The sequence below is a fragment of the Nicotiana tabacum genome, chromosome 8, assembly GCF_000715075.1.
Source record: "Nicotiana tabacum cultivar K326 chromosome 8, ASM71507v2, whole genome shotgun sequence".
Taxonomy (NCBI): Eukaryota; Viridiplantae; Streptophyta; class Magnoliopsida; order Solanales; family Solanaceae; genus Nicotiana; species Nicotiana tabacum.
In genome coordinates this window covers 93065220-93085598 of record NC_134087.1, presented here as the reverse complement: position 1 = coordinate 93085598, position 20379 = coordinate 93065220, and positions in this window count along the sequence as shown.

The window sequence follows — 20379 nt, the reverse complement described above, 5'->3', positions numbered from 1 at the left end:
TCCCAGGTTTGCTAAGGTATCTGCTTCTGCATTCTCTTCTCTTGGAATTTGAACGTCTTTCCACATTTGAAATTGATGCAACAAGTTTCATACCTTCTCTAGTCATTGCTGCATTCGTTTCTCTCTTGCCATGTAGTTCCCTTGTATCTAGTTAACTGCAAGTTAAGAATCGCTTTTGATTTCAATTTGGTCCATTCCCATATCTTTTGCAAGATCCAAACCTGCAACCACTACCTCATACGCGGATTCATCATTAGTAATGGGATAAGTTTTTATCTCTTGTGTAATAATCTCTCCCGAAGGTGATATTAAGACAATACCCAAATCTGCTTCCTTTACATTGAAGATCCATCACTGTATAGCATCCATGTCCCTAGATTAGATCTGGTAGACACCCATACCTCATTTCAGCTTCATGAAGTAGACTTGAACTAAAATTTGCTATGAAATCTGCTAGTACCTATGACTTTATGATAGTTCGTGGCTAATAAATAATATCATATTCACTAAGCTCTATAGCCCATTTAGTTATCTCCCTGGTAATTCATGTTTATATAAAATATTCTGCAGTTGGAAAGTAGTTACGACATATATAGGATGACATTGAAAATAACATCGTAATTTTTTTTTATGCCATTATTAATGTCAACGGTAGTTTTTCTAGATGAGGATTTCGTGTCTCAGCTTCTAGTAACAACTTACTAACATAATAGACAGGAGATTGCATACCTTTGTCTATTCGTATCAATACTGCTACTAATACAACTACTGATACAACTAAGCAAATGAGTAATCTATCTCTATATCTTGGCTTTGATAACAAAGACAGCTTTGATAGATACACTTTGAAATCTTTTAGAGCTTGTTGGCAGTTGTTGATACCTAATTTTGTCCTCATATTTTTTCAAATAGTATATATACTTTCAAAACATCATTTTGCATCATTATTTAATTTACAAGATTTGTACAAGCATTTTTTATAATTTTTCATAATTTAAAGCTTTAAAATTGATTTTCTTGCATTTAGATTGTTCAAATATTTATTAAATACCCTTTAAATTATTTTATGATGACTCAATCAGCCAAATTTATTATTTTTCATCCATATATATGTTCATAATATTTTACTTTGTTTTATATAATTATATTTGTATTTTTAAGCTATTTACATAATTTTGCAATAATAGCCTATACACTATACATAATTACATTATTTGGTCTAATGTAGCATTTTATATTTTTATAATGTTAAGTTATTATTTTTAATTATTTTATTATACAAGTAATATTTTATTATCTATTAATTATTTTTATAAATGATTTTTTAAACAATTTTCATGTATTTAATTTATAGCCTAATACAAGGCCAATTCCGGACCAATTCAATGGCCAGAGCACCCATACCTTAGCTTAATAACCACCAAATCCAAATCCAAACAACCTCTTAACCCAGTTGGTACCCGTTTCAAATGACCCGCCCCATTTATCCTTTAATCTCGACTGTTGATCTTTCAAGATCAACGGTCTACAGTCATCCCACCCTTTTAATTACCCTAGACCTGAAACCCTTACCCATTCCCCTTTAACCCACCGCCCTTAAATGCTCTCAATCTCCCATTCTCTTTTCTAAAGAACCCTAGTCGCATCCCCTTAATTACTTCTTCCAATCCCACTGATAATGGGATTCGACCACTATTTGCTTACCATATCCGGATCCTTTTGGTACTGGTTATGCGGTTTTGGTATTACTTAGGTATTTGCCTAATATTGGCAAATACCACCTTTATATCGGACGAGAATCAATTAAATTTTGAAGATTTGGATGATATCCCGTCCATATACGCAAAGTGAAAATGGATTCTTCGTACTAGTTGGCCTATTTTGAGTTTAAAACCCTAACTATGGTTTGGAGTTTGATACTTTTCATTTCCTATTACTCTACTGACTTGCATGCGAGATTTTACCTTTTTCGTCCATGTTTATTTGATTTCTTTCCTTATCTATGTTTAATCAGTTATTTTCCTTGTTTGTTCATTCAATTTCAACACTATATAATTCCCTCCCCTATTCCCCTTACGGACAGAAGTTTAATCACTAGATTCACTAAAATAAAACTGAAGTTGTTACTCTATTAGTCTCTCATTCTCTTGTTCTTGACCGGCAAAAAGGCAAGGACACCAAAATTTGATTTTTCAACCTTTCTTGGTGCGAGCACTGCCCGAGTTCATTTGAAGCCCTTGGAAACTCTGACGCACTAAGATTCTAGGTTCTTGCTCTTTGTTGATATTCGAAGTACCGTGGAATTTATTCTTTCTTGTTGTCTTCTTAATTGGTAAGTCACTTGACTTTCACAATTTCGTTCTTACTGTATTCATGATTTGTTGTTCATACTTCTGAATTCGCGATTTAATGTGTTTCTTGGCTATCTCTGTGTGTAACTTTGCTAGCATTGAACTCGCCTTGTGATCTGAACCTCATTAGCATTTGATTTTTACCTAAAATTTTCAGTTTTGAGATGTGTTATTTGAATATGCTTCACCTAAATAATTTAGACCCTTAAGTTCATTTAGCCTATTTTGTTGGTACCTGAATATCTACATTTACTATTTGACATGGGCTTGCTTACCTACTCTATTCTGAATTCCTATAATGACTAGCTCGCATTTGTAATGTGTTCTAACCTGTGTTAAAACCTTCATTATTAACTATGACTTGCTCCCCTGCTATTGTGTCCCTCAACATGTCTTTGTTTTGCTTGATTCTATATCCTTAGTAATTGCTTGAGACCTTTAGAGTGGCTATCTTAATCTGTGTTTCCTTACAATGTTTGAGATATTTGTCCTAGTGATAAATTGGCATGTCTTCTTTCTGGTATTGTGATGGATATTCAACATGATTTGGACCCTTAGGCTTTAAACCCTTTAAGTTAATGCTTTACGCAGAATCGTTTGGTATTATGCACCTTTGTATGTTAATCTTGTAATCTCAGAAAACTTGTTTCCCCTCTAACTCTCTCAGTGTGTTTTCTGTCAATGTGTTAAATGTGGAACCTGTAATAGCAACCTGCCTCTAAATCTTGTTGACCCTCTTAACTAGCATGTTTTGTGTTTTAGGCAACTTTCCTTTGTCTGCTTTCTAAAATACAAGTGCATCTCTTCAAATTCTATCCTTTAATCATTGTTCTCTCACCCTCATTTGTTTTCTACACTATTCTGAACCTATCACTCTTGGCCGAATGAAAGCCAAGGCCACCAAGACTCTCACTATTGACCTCCCTAGTGTGAGCACTGCTTGGGGTCCATTTGAGACCCTTGTGAACTCTGACACACTAGTATTTGGAGTTCTTTGGCCACTCTCTTTACTACCTAGACTCGAGCTATCTTTGACACTTAGTTCTTTCCTCATTCTATCTAGTGAATCTGCAAATTGGATTGTTTATAGTGGTTTCTGTGTAATTCAATGTTTTGGTCATATGGCCAATCTGTGGCTGTTTGGTTTGGCTTGAGTTCCTCTATAGTTTTTGGGTTGTACTGATGAATATAGTCCCCTGTGGGATCTGGGTATGCTATATGCGAAGAAAGAGTTTGTTGAAGGCCCAGGCAATATTGGGTATCTCCTTTTGGGCCTGCTATAGGCCTATTGTTATAGCTTGTATAATATTTTTGTAATTACATTTGTCATTGGGTTTGTGATAACTTTGTAATAAATAATTGGGGTGTTAGTAAAATTGGGAGAGACAGGCATACTCTAATCTTTGCATGAAAGGGTAGAAAGCATGCTGATAGGATTCGTATGATTTATTTATTTATTTTATCCAATCTGCCATATATGCTATTCAATTCCCATGTACACTGGTAGAAATCATGTCATTAGGAAAATCACACACTAACACAACTTGTCTAGCATAAGTACTTTATTTATTCCTATGTCTACTGCCATGTATTACTAGACAGCATGCCTATAGGAAACAAATGCCAATAGCCATTTTTTCAATTTGCATATTTGCAGCATATTCATTAGATGCCATTGCTATAGGATTATACTAGCTTATGCTCTACTGATCTTCATTAGATATCATGCCTATAAGACTTTAATTGGTTAATTTACTATTGTATCATACTGCTCACCTAGAAAACAAGCCTATAGTGGCTATGTATAAAAAGTCAGTTTCAATCATCAGAAATCCTAGCTATAGAGTATTACCACTCGCTTTAAAGTGTTAATGCTGAACTTTTAAACACTGTTTCATTGCTTAACCATGCCACTATTAGAAAGAATGCCCATAGAATCAAACACGAGTAATTCTGAGTATCTCCAATGGTTCTCATTGCCCCTACTGCAAAAATCACTTAGAGGGCATGTCTATAGGTTTAATAACTTATAACCTGTAATCTCAATAATCTGCATACAATACCAAATACTCCTAAACTGTATAGTTGTTTGGAGATCATGTCTATAAGTTTAAAGTGGTGCCTTGCATTTGAAACTGCCTGCACGTTTGAATCCAAGGTCACATAGAAACCATGTCTATAGGGCTTAATGGCTTTAATTTGCCTTAATTCTGAAACTGTCTAACGCCTAATGTGAGAATTTGTTTTGTGTGCATTTGTTGTCTAAGTGTGGAGGCTAACTTGAGTCCTTAACTGCACTTTACATAAAGTCCAACTTGTTTTGTATGTCACCTAGTTTTATTATTCTGAGCAGCTTAAGTAAAGTCTAGAACCACCCTGAATAGAGGTCTAATGCCTCTTGGAACATAGGCCTGGACGGGTAGTGCACACATAGGGTACGATTTGGAATTGAATTAGAGTGCTTTTAGGTAAACAATTTTAACATAGTAATCGGGTAGCAGAGGATGATAGTCTGTGCCCGCTGAATAATATGAGTAATTCCCTACTTTAAGAGAGTTGCGAAGCTTTATTTATATTGCACGGGGTGATCCTTTAGGCTAAAAAACTTAGGACCCCCCCCCCTCTTTCTTTACACATTTAGTCATCTAATATAGACTGTTATAGCTATATCCTTGTAACCCTTAAGATTTTTATCAATTCTCGTTGTGTTATAATAAAAACTCTTTTACCCTTTTTGTTTATCTGATCTTCTTGCCTAATTATAATCCACATAGTCTTAAGTTCGGCTGGGACCCACAGTTATGGACCTCGAAGAGTGCCTAACATCTTCTCTTTGAGGTAGTTTGATCCCTAATGCGCCATTAAAACCGTTAGGTGACGACTCTTCTTCTTTTAGCACTCTATTTCCCATCCAAAAGAGTTGTCGCAATGTTGAAACCCGCTTTCGCGAGAAAACGAAGTGCGACAGCATGTCGTCTCTGCTGGTGATACACTTAGGCTCTTACCATAATGAACTTGGCTTATGTGGATTTTTTTTTTTTTTGTAATAAAATGCGCATCCCTTCCCTTTTACATTTATTTGTTTAAATTTGTTATAACATGCACATTCGTTCCCCATTCACCATATTTGCTATGACTGCTCTTCATTTTGTGTAAAAACTACTATACCATGACTCTCCCATCCCTACTCTCTTACTTGCTTTATTACATTCTTGCATTCTTTCTTTTTATGTTTTCATCTTTACCATATTATTTACTGTTTTATGTACTTTTATCATGCAAATACTTGATAACATGTTACTATTTCTGCATAAAGCATGCTCTACATCATACTCCACTCATGCTTATTATCAACATAGCGGCGCTTGATGAGTGTCTGCGCTTTATTGAAAACACCCTTTTAAACCGGAGAGTCTTATTTGCGGTAGACTAGTCGATCAGCGGTGCAGTCGATAGTCCCGTGCCTTTCCCTCTCTCAAGTTGTCCACTTGAGAGTCCACTTAGGAGTACCATTCTAGAAACCTTACTCCAATATCAAATGTACATACATCATGTTAAACCTAGTACGGGTTAGAATGTTGTTAACATAATAGCCCGCTAAGATAAGCCTTGTCCAAAGTCCGACGGGATTTCCACAATCTCAATGGACACTACCATGTTGTATGCATTGATTGGAGAAAATATGCCAATATGTTGATCATTATTGTGTAAATGGTCAAATTTGGAGGGGGGAAGAGCTAACCTTATTTGTTTGCAGAAAATGAAGCACGAAGTCTCAAGGTTCGGCTTGGTCAAAAATATCCCACCTCTGCTACTTGACTGGTGGAAAAATCTCGCACCTAGCGACAAGAATCATGTGAGAAGGGTCCTTAGTGACTTGCCATCTTTGCTCGATATTCGACCGAATAGGGCATTAATTGAGGCCGCTACCATGTTCTAGGATGAGAAAAGGGTCGTCTTCCACTTTGGTGTCATAGAAATGACTCCTCTCCTAGAAGAATTAGGAGGCTTCCCTAAGCTGCCATGGAATAGTCCAGGGTTATTAGTGCCAGAGAATTGCACCCCTCGTGGTTTTCTAAAAGTGCTAGGTTTCAAGAAAAAATTATTAGTTACTTTGTTTGAAGAAGTCATACATCCCATTTAAATTCCTTTATGAGCGTAATGGGCACAGTAAGCCATATCGTCTTCATCATGAGGAACTTGCCATTACTTCTTTGGGTTGGACGCGCCATCAAGTTTATGTATTCATTGTCTACTTTGCGGGGTTGTTCATATTTCCAATGAAAGGGGGAAGGATCCATACTCGTCTAGCCATGGTCTCTAGGCTTTGATGGAAGGCATCGAGGGACAAACCTATACCATCATCTCCATGATCTTAGCTGAAATGTATAGCGCTCTAGATCGGTGCAAACAAGGATTCGGGCACTTTGAAGGTTGTAATTTGTTACTGCAAGTCTGGTTATTAGAACATTTTCAGAGGGGAGAATATCACCAAGAGCTTCTATGACGACCGCTGAATGACTACATAGCATACCATCACCCAAAGAAAATGACATTTATCCTAGACAGGTTTGCACAACCTGGAAATACTATGAGTTGGGTACGTTTCTTTAGCAATTTGACGACAAGAAGGTACATTGGACATTTGAATGGTTTCCTAGCAGTAAGTACATTATCAGGTCAAGAGAGACTACTCATCCGGTACTGATCGGGTTGAGGGGTATCTATCCTTATGCTCCTATGAGGGTAATGAGACAAGCCGGAAGAAAACAAGTTATACCTCGGGTTTCCAACATGGTCTAGTACAAAGCATATTTTAATGGGGACATCATTCCATTGAAGTTCGAGGCACATCATATGTGGAACCAGAAGGTCATTGTGGAAAATGATACTATTGAGCCAGACAGGTATCATGCAGGTCATGTATACTTCCACCCATCATGGTTGGTGGACGACATAGTAGGAGACATCAAGCCAGGAATTAATATGAAGAATGGGATCATAAATGACGCCTCTGAAGCACATGTCAAGTAGAGGAGGTTATGCAAAAGGGTCTTCAAGTCTGAAGCTAGGCATATGGAACAACACAAAGTGGATATGGAAGTAATCAACGAATGGAGGGAAATTGCCACTCAATCAACATAGAGATTGGAATATTTGGAACACGGGTTGATGGAGCTTGAGGGAAAGATGAGGAAGAGGCTTTCAGATTGTCAAAACACGGATGGCAGTGAAAGAGGGCATCTAGCAAAGGGTTGCCTATTGTTGGATATGCACGACCTAGGTAATCTGATTGATGGAGTCTAGAGAGACAAGCACGGGGAAGGTCCTTCTGGGACCAAGAAGATTAGGAAATGATGTTCTTTACTGATTTTTAGCTTAGTTTTAGATTTCGATTGTAATAAGGCAAATGTCATTAGTAACTTTCTTATTATTGTCGATTTAGTAAGGATTTGATTCATTTTTTCATTATTGGAATGATACAATTATTGGCATCAATTTTCTCCAACTCTATGTGTCGCTTAGGCCTACCTCGGGCACAATGAGGTCCCCCAAATTAGGACGTGAATTATTACGTGATTTTGCAAAACATATTTAATATTGCAAGCATTCTTTCAATATCAATTACTGACTTGGTTACCTTTTTGTTTTTTTTATATTTTGATTATTCCCATTCCCCAAGGTTGGTTCGTGCATACTTGCATCATCCGAATATCACACTAAATCCAGAGGTACTCCACCTCCTCCTCCACCAAGTGATCCTAAAGGCAGAAGCAAAGGGAAAGGAAAAATGGACAATTTAAGCAATTTTAGAAAAGACAACGCTACTATGGCAGAAAACGTTGAAACTTCAGATGGTCGAAGTACTCTGGCACAGAACGAATTGGTCTTACGCCTGGAATAGAAAATCCTGGAAAACTTGGCAAACATTTCCTTCACCATAAATGTCCCTGTTATGAACCAATAAAATCCAAATGCCCAAAACCCGTCACCATCCCAAAACACACAGAACCAAAAATCCATCGTTGAATCCTCCCGCACCACATCAATACACCACACCTCCTCAGAACCATAACCCTTCACCGGTACCTACTCCTCAACAAGACCATCATCATCCAACTCAATACCCACAAACCACCACTTATCACACTTTCCAGAATGTACCACAGCCTACTCCTGATCCCCAAAACTCAACCAATGACCACTCTTATGCCCAGATTCCCGTAGTTCATCAAAGCAATCTCATATATGTGGAAACTGTAACCCACGCCCCACAACAAACCCTATATGTATCGGAATCAACCGAAAAGGACCTACTCATCAAGAAAATGGTGGAAGAACTCAAGAAGCTTAGTGGCAGAGTTAAGATTGTCAAAGGTGGTAAGGGAATTGAAGGTTTGAATTATGAGGACTTGTGCATTCAACCAGATGTGGAACTACCAGCGTCTTACAAACCTTCCAAGTTCGAAATATTCGATGGAACTAGTGATCTGAAGGTATATTTAAGGACATATTGTGACAAACTTGTAGGAGTGGGAAAATATGAATGAATTCATATGAAGTTGTTCATGAGAAGCCTCAAAGGAGATGCTTTGTCTTGGTATATCAGTTAGAACCCGAAAAACGTGGGTTAATTGGGTGAGCATGGCGTTAGATTTCATGGACAAAATCAGGTTCAACACAGAAAATGCACCTCGGATGTTTTCTACATTCAAAATCTCTTGAATAAGCTAATAGAAGCTTTCCGCGAGTATGCTACTCGATGGAAATCTAAAGCTGCAAAGGTAAGGCTAGCTCTTGAAGAAGAACAAATGAATAACTTCTTCGTTAGAGCTCAAGACCCCCAGTACTATGAAAGGCTGATGGTTATTAAAAACCATAAATTCTATGACATCATCAAGCTGGGAGAAAGAATAGAAGAAGGAATTGAGAGTGGAATGGTGACAAATTTAAAGCACTGCAGGCCATAAATAAAGCCTTACAATCAGGAGGTATCTCGAAGAAGAACGAGGTAGGTGCTGTGATGGTAGCCCAAGATCCAAAGTCTCATCTCACATACCAAACACCTCCACCCACATACTAACCCTCACCCCCCAGATACCAATAACCTGCTACCACTTACCACGCTTATAACACCCAACCCGCATATTATTACTCACCACCACCTGCCGGCCAAAATTACTGAAAACCAAGACCAAAATTCTACCACAGACCACTCAGACAATACACTCCAATTGCTGAACCCATAGACCAGCTATATGAGAGATTGAAGGTTGCTGGCTATGTCACTCCCATTCCTGCTGTTAATATGGAAAATTCTTCTCAGTGGATTAATCCAAATAAGATATGTGCCTATCACGCAGGCATGAAGGGTCATACCATTGATGAGTGTCGCACATTGAAAGATAAGATCCAGACATTAATCGATGCTAAGGACACAAAGCAAATGAGGATACACTCAATATTCGTAACAATCCTCTCCAGGACCACAGAGGTGATGGAGTGAATGTGATAGAGACTAATGAAGAATGGGATGCAGAGGGGTAAATTAGACTCATTCGAGAGGGGGATGATCCTCAAACATCTCCAATCACCCTTATGCAAGCACCACTTGAACTCGAGGTAACCACACCCTTCACTGTGATGGTATCACCCATGCCATTGTACAAGTCTGATATTATAGCATGGGATTATGTTGCAGAAGCAAGGAGGAAAGGAAAAGAAAAAATGGAAGATACAGGTGCCGCACAAGGCATGACTACAAATGGCAGGGTTTATACACTAGAGCTCTTAGGAGGAACAAGAAAAGAAGCTGCATCTAAGCCACCTGTTATTGAGACTGGCCCTGATGACCTTTAGTGAAAACAAGCAAGAGAGTACTCTGTAGTTGACCATTTGAACAAAACTCCCGCTCAGATATCTATCTTGTCACTGCTGCAAAACTTTGAGAAACACAGGAATGCCTTGATAAAAATGTTGAATAAAGCTATGTACCCACCAACACCACTAGTGGGGAAATGGCCAACATGGTCGGGCAAGTATTGGAAAGCCACAAAATCTCTTTTCATGAAGACAAACTGCCACAGGAAGGACTAAGTCACAACAGGGCACTACATATCACAGTACAATTTGAGCATAAGTTCATCGCCAGGGTCCTGATAGATGGGGGTTCAAGTCTCAATATATGTTCACTGACTACTCTGAAGAGGTTGGGTAAAGGCCTGCACGATATACGAGCAGGAAGTATGAATATGAAGGCGTTTGATGGATCTCAAAGAGCCACAATTGGAGAAATCAACCTCAGCCTACGAATGGGCACAACCTGGTTTGATTTTGAGTTTCAAGTGTTGGATATATCTGCTACATATAATCTATTGTTGGGACGACCCTGGATACATGCCGCTAGGGCAGTGACCTCTAATCTGTATCAGGCTGTGAAGTTTGAATGGAACCATCAGGAGGTGATCATCCATAGGGATGGGATTAATCCCAATTATACCAATCAGACTGTTCCAGTCATCGAGAATAGGAAGAAGTTAGGTGGAGAAACATATCACCGCATTGAGCGCGTCAACGCAATTGAAAAGGACAAATGGTGGAGTAACAGGATGGAAAGCATACTACTATGGACGGTATATGAACCTAGCAAAGGTCTCGGTAAGAATCTCGAAGGGATCACCAAACTAGTACAACTGAAGCGTCACGGTACAACGTTTGGGCTTGGATATAAATATACTTGGCACGATTACCAGAATTGGTCACCACTATGGCGTGGTCCTTATTATCCGCTGGAACAACAGGTATCACATTTACACCAGACATTTCATCAAGCTGACATGATGTGGGGTCTGAGGAAGACGAAGCCTTAGCTGGAAGACATTACCATTCAGACCGCTAAAAAGGGAGTTGTTCTCAAGAACTAGATTGTTGCACTATCCAGGGCCCGTCGAGTTCCTAGGTAGCTTGGCAATTAGCATCAATTATTTTTAAAGCAATTTTTGAGCATCTAAGACATTTTTAGTATTTTGTTTTGAAATAATTGCTCGAGTCATCGAGCCGTACTTATTGGCATTTTCAAGATTTTATTAATGCATTGCTATTTGTAGTATTTATTTACATTTTCTCTCTATAGCAGTATTATTACCTATCCCGATGAAGTTACAACTGTGACATGTAATGAGACAACGGAACATAAGGATAGTGATTAAGAGGATTTGGAAGATGATATAATACCTGAGGAAATTGTCAGAGAAGCAGAAAACTTTGAAAACAAGCCTAAGTCTAATTTAGACAATATTGAGGCAGTTAACTTGGGGGGATTCCGAAACAGTCAAGGAAACATACGTAAGCATTCACCTATTACCATTAGAGAAGGAGAAATACACTAGATTTCTAATCGACTATGAAGATGTTTTCGCATGGTGTTACGACGATATGACTGGTTTGAGCACATCCATGGTGGATCACAAGCTACCAACTAATCCCACGTGTCCACCGGTAAAGCAGAAGCTCAGAAAGTTTAAGTCGGACATGAGTTTGAAGATAAAAGAGGAATTCACCAAGAAAATCAAAGCCAAGGTTCTTAGAGTGATTGAATATATGACTTGGTTGGCCAACATCGTGCCAGTTCCGAAGAAAGATGGGAAAATCAGAATGTGTGTTGATTACCGAGATTTAAATAGGGCGAGTCCTAAAGATGATTTTCCGCTGCCCAATATACACATACTGATCAACAACTGTGCCAAACATGAGCTCCAGTCTTTTGTGGATTGCTTCGCGGGGTATCATCAGATCTTGATGGATGAAGAGGATGCCGAAAAGATAGCCTTTATCACACCATGGGGGATGTACTACTATAAAATGATGTCATTTGATTTTAAGAATACCGGAGCCACTTAAATGAGAGCCATGACAACCATTTTCCACGACATGATACACACGAAAATAGAGGTGTACGTGGATGATGGCATCATCAAATCCAGAAGAAGCATAGATCATATAGCAGACTTGAGGAAATTCTTTGATCGGCTTCGAAGGTACAATTTGAAACTGAATCCTGCAAAGTGTGCCTTCGAAATCTCTACCAAAAAATTGCTAGGATTCATCGTCAGTCGCCGAGGGATTGAATTAGACCCCTCAAAGATAAAAGCTATCCAGGACTTACCGCCTTTGAAGAATAAGTAAGATGTAAAGAGATTTTTAGGGCGTCTCAACTACATCAGTCATTTCATAGAACAATACCATGATCTGTGAGTCGATCTTCAAAATGCTAAAGAAAGATGTTGCAACAAGCTGGACTGAAGAATGCCAGAAAGCCTTCGATAAAATCAAAGAGTATTTATCTAAACCACCTGTTCTGGTCCCACTAGAACTAGGAAGAACTTTGCTACTTTATTTGTCCGTACTAGATGGGGCTCTTGGTTACGTTCTAGGACAACATGATGTGACTGGAAGAAAGGAGCAAGCAATATATTGTCTGAGTAAGAAACTCACACCTTACGAAGCCCGGTACTTTTTGCTGGAGCGCACCTGCTACGCTTTGACATGGATAACTCAAAATTTGAGCCTTTATTTCTGTGCATACACCACATATCTCATATCAATGATGGACCCGCTGAAATACATCTTCCAGAAACCCATGTCTACGGGAACATTAGAAAAATGGCAGATATTGCTGCATGAGTTCAACATCATCTATGTAACTCAGAAGGCGGTCAAAGGGCAAGCGTTGGCAAATCATTTAGCAGAAAATCCTATAGACGGAGAATATGAACCATTTGAAAACGTATTTTCCCGACAAGAATGTATCGTTTGTAGGAAAAGATATCACCGAAGCATATGATGGGTGGAGAATGTTCTTCAACGGAGTTGCAAAACTTCAAAGGAGTGGGTATCAGAGCTGTCTTAGTATCAGAAACCGGCCAACACTATCCAGTATCAGCAAAACTCAGGTTTCCATGTACCAATAATATGGTAGAATATGAGGCTTGCATCTTATTACTCAGTTTGGCCATTGACATGAATGTTCAGGAGTCCATGGTGATTGGAGATTACGATCTTTTGATGCACCAAGTTTTAGGAGAATAGGCTACCAAGAACACCAAGATATTGCCATATTTGTACTATGTACAAGAGCTGATCAAGAGTTCCACAAAGATAGAGTTCAAACATGTTCCGAAGATTCAGAACGAGTTTGCAGATGCATTGGCCACTTTATCTTCCATGATACAACACCCAGACAAGAACTTTATCGATCCTATCCTAATAGGAATTCGTAAACAACTGGCTTATTGTTCTCTCGTTGAAGAAGAAAGTGATGGAAATTTGTGGTTCCATGACATCAAGGAGTACTTGGAAAAGGGAGAGTATCCGGAACACGTAACTCATAAGAAGAAACGCACACTCTGAAGGTTAGCCAACCATTTCTTTTAAAGCAGAGGAATTCTGTATATAAGGACTCCATAACTGGGATTATTACGGTGTGTCGATGCGAAGGAAACATCCAGATTGCTCGAGAAAATACATGCCAGAACCTGCGAACCGCACACGAATGCCTTTCTCTTAGCCAAGAAAATACTAAGAGCATGATTTTTCTGGATGACTATGGAAACAAACTGCATCAAGTATGTCCAGAAGTGTCACCAGATACATGCTGATATGAAACGAGTGCCACCCAATGAACTCAATGCCACAAATGCACCCTGGCCTTTCTTCGCTTGGGGCATGGATGTCATCGGTCCAATTGAAACTGCTGCTTCAGATGGGCATAGGTTCATTCTAGTAGCCATAGACTATTTCACAAAGTGGGTTGAGGCCGCATTTTACATAGCTGTAACTAAGAAGGTCATTGCAGATTTTGTTCGGGATCGCATTATTTATCGATTTGGTGTACCAGAGTCAGTCATCACCGACAATGCCGCCAATCTCAACAGTGATTTAATGAAGGCCATGTGTGAAACTTTCAAGATTAAGCATAAGAATTACATCGCAAACAGGCCACAAATGAACGGAGTCGTAGAAGCCGCCAACAATAACATCAAGAAGATACTAAGGAAAATGGTATATAATTACAAACAATGGCACGAGAAGCTTCCATTTGCTTTACTCGGGTATCGTACCATGGTTCGCACATCAACTGGGGCGACTCCCGACCTATTGGTTTATGGAATTGAAGCCGTTATTCCTACTGAAGTAGAAATCATTTCTCTAAGAATCATACAAGAAGTTGAGCCCAGCGACGCAGAATGGGTATAGAGTTGCTATGAACAAATGGCTCTCATTGATGGAAAAAGAATGAATGCAGTATGTTATGGTCAACTCCTCTAGAATAGAATGCCAAGAGCTTTCAACAAAAAGGTCAGACCAAGGCAATTCACATCGGGGCAGTTAGTGCTAAAGCGGATCTTCCCACATCAGGACGAAGCCAAGGGGAAGTTCTCACTCAAATGGCAAGGTCCCTACATGGTTCATCGAGTACTAACAGGAGGATCACTCATACTTGCGGAAATGACGGAGAGATTTGGCCAAAACCTATCAACTCAAACGCAGTCAAGAGATACTATGTTTAGGATTGTTTACATTTCTTCACTTGATGTAACTGAACTACGCTTGACCTGATTCCCCTTTAAGAGGGGATACATAGACAACCCTGTGGGTTCGGTTCGGTTCATCTAAATTATTTGATATCACATACTACTACATTTCAAATAACTATATTTTTTGCATACAATTTATCAAATGCATGCATATTTTTTGAAAACTTTGTTGCTATAACGGCGAGATATAGCCCAGGTAACTCAAACAGGATCTCAAGAAAAGAGTAAGGACTGAGCAAGAAGACAAAAGCACGAACAAACCTTTCCCCCCATAAAACTCACAATTTCTCTTTGGATGCAGTCACGATAAGACAACAGTATCCGCAGATACATCAATTCACTACCTTCATGATGACAAATTACCTAGCCCAAACACCTCCACCTAAGAAATACTTTACTTTCTCACTATTGTGAGCACGTGATTTTTGCCCTATGAGAACTACTCCCAAAAATTCAAAATAAAATGGTTTTGTGTTGTTTGTAATTTATTTGTATTTTGTCTGTGCATGTTTGTTTCTACTTTGATTAAGAAAAATACAAAATACATGTTGCATGCATATTTAGGATTTAATTGTGCATTTTTTAATTAATTAAACCATGTCCTATTTTTAAGAATGAAAATCACAAAAATAGGAATTTTGGTAGCTTTGTCATTTTTATTGTTTAATTGTGTGATTTTATTTTTGTTTGATCTTGTGTGTTAATTATTGTTAAGGGTTAATTAAAATCTTTTTAAAATAAGCTTGGTTTTACAATTTAATTTAGGAATTTTGGTTTTTAGGAATTAAAAGAAAGGAGTGAAAATTTGTTTTTAGAAAGGAGTGAAAATTGGACCAGATCGGAACTGGGCCGTCTTGATTTTGACCAAAACCAGGCCCAAATTTCACCCCTGTACCCGGTCCAGTCAATTTGGCAAAACGACCGCTCAAACGGCGTCGTTTCTGTCACGTTCAATCTGGACCAGTGATTTGTTTTGATCGAACGGTCCAGACCACTCCTCCCTTACCCTTTTTTGACCCAACCTGGACCGCACCGGTATTACTCCAAACGACACCGTGCCTATTAGCAAAATAATCTAGGCCATTGATCGTGCTTGATCCAACGGCCAGGATTATACCACCCCCTCCGTATATAAATCTAACCTCTCACCTCGCGCCCCCCTAAGCCATACCCCCTGTTCATCGTCTCTTTCAAAGACAAACCAAACGACCCTCGAAACCCTAGCCGCCCTGAAACCCTTTTGCCTGAAAGCCGGTGGCAACAACGCCGATGACCATGAAACTAACACTAGAGCACCTAACCACCCTCTCCACGAATCCCTTATCCGTTTTGCTCGAATCAGCCTGTATCTTCTCGAATATTCAATCAAAGATTTGAGCAAAACTTGAAACCCACCCCAACCAACCCAAAACTCACACCAAGGCACCCCCTGACCATCCTCGTTATGGATCTGTTAACCGTTTGCCTCGAATCAGCCTGTAGTTTCTCGAATCTTCAATCGAAGATTCGAGCAGAACCTAAATCTACCCTAACCAGTCCCAAACTCACACCAAGTCACCCCCTAACCTCCCTAGTCACCAAACCACCGTTGGTTTGGTTCGAATCAGACCGGAACCGTTCGAACCCCAAATCAAACCCCAAGAACCCTAGAAAACCAAAGGCTGGAGTTGGTCCGAATTAGAGGAATTTGGGTGTCCAATAGACCTTAGTCGAAGTGTTCTCAGTTGAGAACACTCGATTAAGGTCCGTTCGACCTCAAAAAAAAAGTTTGAGCCAAGGGTTCGACCTGGGTTCGTCCAGTTTCTATTTTGTTAAAGTACCTTTTTCTCCTTTCTTGTTCTATTTGGTTATGGTTAATTGTGTTTAGTTAGTTATAATCCAGTCTTGTTCATTGTTCTTTCTTCTTCTCCATCAGACCTTTTATTTGGTCCAATTTTATCATTGCTTCTGTTTGTTGTCGATTGTTATATGTTATAATTTGTGTAATCGATTGAATAAGAATCGTCGATTAGTCTGGTATGCTTGAATGTTAGATTAGCATGATAATAGTCTAATTTGTGGTTCATTCTTGTCTGTTTCCCTCCTGCCTCGTTTGTGTTCTAAAGTTTGTATTAAAATGAGCTCGTTGGTATATTTGAACTTAGAACTGAGCCTGTTGGTATATTTAGTTCATTGAACTGAATTTATTGGTCATTTGTTATCCTGAATCTGTCAATCCCCTTAAGGCTCTTCTGGCTGTTTTCTCTTTTGTATTCCAATCTGACTAAGGCATATGCTCGTCTAGTTGATTTCATTTCATCTGTTGCTGAGCTAAATATGATTGGTTCCCCAATATAGTTAGTTTAATATGTGCTGCCATGAACCCTTAGTTTTCATTTTAATGCCATTTGATTTAATATCTTGAATTGCTAACTGATTTGAATTGGTTATAGCTGTTGTAGTTTGTTGGATTCAGCTTAGTTAGTTGGTAGGTTTGAATAGGTTAGAGTTGAAAGGTTCAATGCAGAGTGAAAGGGATTGGGTAGGATAGTAATTTTAGGGGCTTTTAGGAGGGTAATTTGGGAATTGAAAAGTTTAAAATGGCTAGTTTTAGTGTTCTGTCCAGTAAATACTAATTAACATTAAACTAATGCACTTGTTTAGTGCTAATGGGGAATAAGACATAGTGGTAGGGGAAGGTTTAAGGGAAATGGATTAAGAAATAGATGCCCATACCTATTTGAATTTAAATAAAGGGTAGTGGGGAACAAGTGAATTAAAAAGAGAACAAAACATGTAGTAGTGGTAGAGGAATATCATGGGCAGAAAATATGATAAGGCAGAGGGGGCAGGCCTGTTTTGGGGGTTATATATAGAGTCATTTTTAGACAGAAAGGAGGTTTTTTTTTACACAGGATAGGGGGCTGGTTTTTGGAGCAGAAAATCAGTTCTTTTTCAAGCTTTTGAGTTTGGTTTGGCTATTCTTTTAGGCAGACTTTAGAAGAAAAAGAGAGAGTTTAAGAGCTGGGGAGAGGGTAACAAGATACAAATACAACTGTTGTTTCAGGGCATTTTGAGTGAACTTTTAGTTTTCTTTTCAATTCTTGAAATACTTTGTCGAGTAGGTTGAGATAGAAAATGGATTACGCTTGATATTGTTGTGTGATTAGAGGGGTTTTGAGTTTGTCTGGGTGTTCACTGTGATTGTTGTTTCACACTTCATTCCTGTTGTGTTCAAGTGTGTTCTGGGCTGAACTGGTTGGGTTCGTGGCTATTTGAACTCCAAGTCTGCTGTTATGCCTGCTGTTTGCTACTACTGATTGCTCCTTCTTCATTATTGTAAATCCCAGTTTTGAATTAGAACTCAGTCCCTTAATCTATTTGCTTCGAGTCTGTTGGTTCGAGTTAGTGGATAGATCAGCTGACTGGTTATACTTCAGTCCCTGATTCATTCTTGGGTTTTGGCATTGTTTGAGGTTGTTCTATCAACTCTGTTTGGTTTTCATACTGTTCTGGGCTTCGAACTTGGGTTGACTTGCTGCTGTGGAGTTGTTGTTAATTGCTGGAATTGTTACTCATTGCTGGCCTCCTTCTCTTCTCTTTGTATTGCCATTTCCAGGTACATAGTCGTAACCCTGGTTATTTCTAAGCTGAAAACATAAGCATGAATATACATGAAGATTTGAAGCTTTAAATTTGATTTAGATTTTCTACTGATTTATATATTAGGATACCTCACTCACTAATATCATGTAAATGCCTACGGGATGCATAATTGGACAGTTCTTGTAGTGATTTAATTTATGAATTTTCAAATGAACTTTATATCTGCTCTTGGTCAAAAGGGGGGGGGGGGTGTAGTTAAGAACATTTGGTTTATTTTAGCTTGATTATTAGGTAGTGTATTTCGAATGCATGTCCGTTAGAATCCAGCCTAATAAACTATTTAATTGATACAACACTCTAATTGTAATATCAATGGTTTGAGTTTAGGATTAGGAATAGACATCTAAATTACCTCTTTCTAACTGCTGCTCTTCCAAAACCTGTAGTAATATACTTAATTAGATATAATCACTTCACATTTCCGCGTGGCAAGTTGTTGAACATGTGTAGAATAACTTAAGTAAGTTTCATTAAGTGTTTAGTTCATTTAAAATCGGAAGAGTGATGTGTTTTGTCGAAAAGAGATCGATAGCCCGTATTTAGGCGGATTGGGCCTCAACACTTGAATAAGATGGCCCAGGTCCTATTTTTAACATTACATTCGTTTGGACGTGGGCCCGGGTTGGTGAATAGCCATGCCTGTCTGCGTACTTAGGTTCTGATCTTAAACGGGTGGTGTTCATGACCCGATTATAATAGCTCTTAAACCATATAATTAACCAAGACTCCTCGTTTCATTTTAGAAACGAACTAAGTAGAACACTATAGATTACTTTAGGTTTGCCCTTTAATTAATGAAGGAGATGAGCCTCGCCAAATAAAGCACCTAGATTGCGGGCCCTCGATAATTGTATATATTAAAATACTTAGATTTCGGGATAGGCCGTTTAGCGAGTTTCACGGTCATTTCCCAAAATAACCCCGTTTTAGTCTTTTTAGGTGTGTACTTTAAATAACTTTACCTTCTTAAATCCGGGTGCACATTTAAGTGACCTAAATCCAAATCCCAACAGAATCGAAATGTGTCACTACTCACAGGTACATTGATTGTGACGTGGTTCGAGATGCATTTCCATGACGTTGCAATTCTTTTTAAATAATGAATGAGACGAGCCTCGACAAACAAAATACATAAGTTGCGGGGCCCTCTATAAGTGTTTGTAAAATTCCTTAGACTTCGGGATGGGCCGTTTAGCAAAAGTTCACGGTCTTCCCCGAAATGATAATACGCTAGTCGCTTTAGGCGCGCCTTTAATAATTTGCTTTCTTAAACTCGGGTGCTTATTTATGTGACCCAAATCCAAATCTCAACGAAGACGAAATGTGTCGATAACCACGGGTACATTGATGTAACGTGGTTTGAGATACGTTTTCACAACGTCGCAATTCTCTGTTAAAATAATAATGATAATAATAAAAGCGGTTAAAAGTTAAAAATTTGCATATAGGTTCATAATTGTATAAAAATCAGATAATTAAGCCGAATATGACGGTTGAGCGACCGTGCTAGAACCACGGAACTCGGGAATGCCTAACACCTTCTCCCGGGTTAACAGAATTCCTTATCCGAATTTCTGGTTCGCAGACTGTAATACAGAGTCAATCTTTTCCTCGATTCGGGATTCAACCGGTGACTTAGGACATCATAAATCTCCTAAGTGGCGACTCTGAATTAAATAATAAATCCCATTTCGATTGTCCTTTAATTTGAAAAACTCCCTCTGCGCCCCTGCCGGCGCTGGTGAAAAGGAGGTGTGACAGCTCTAGCGATTCCACTGGGGATCATA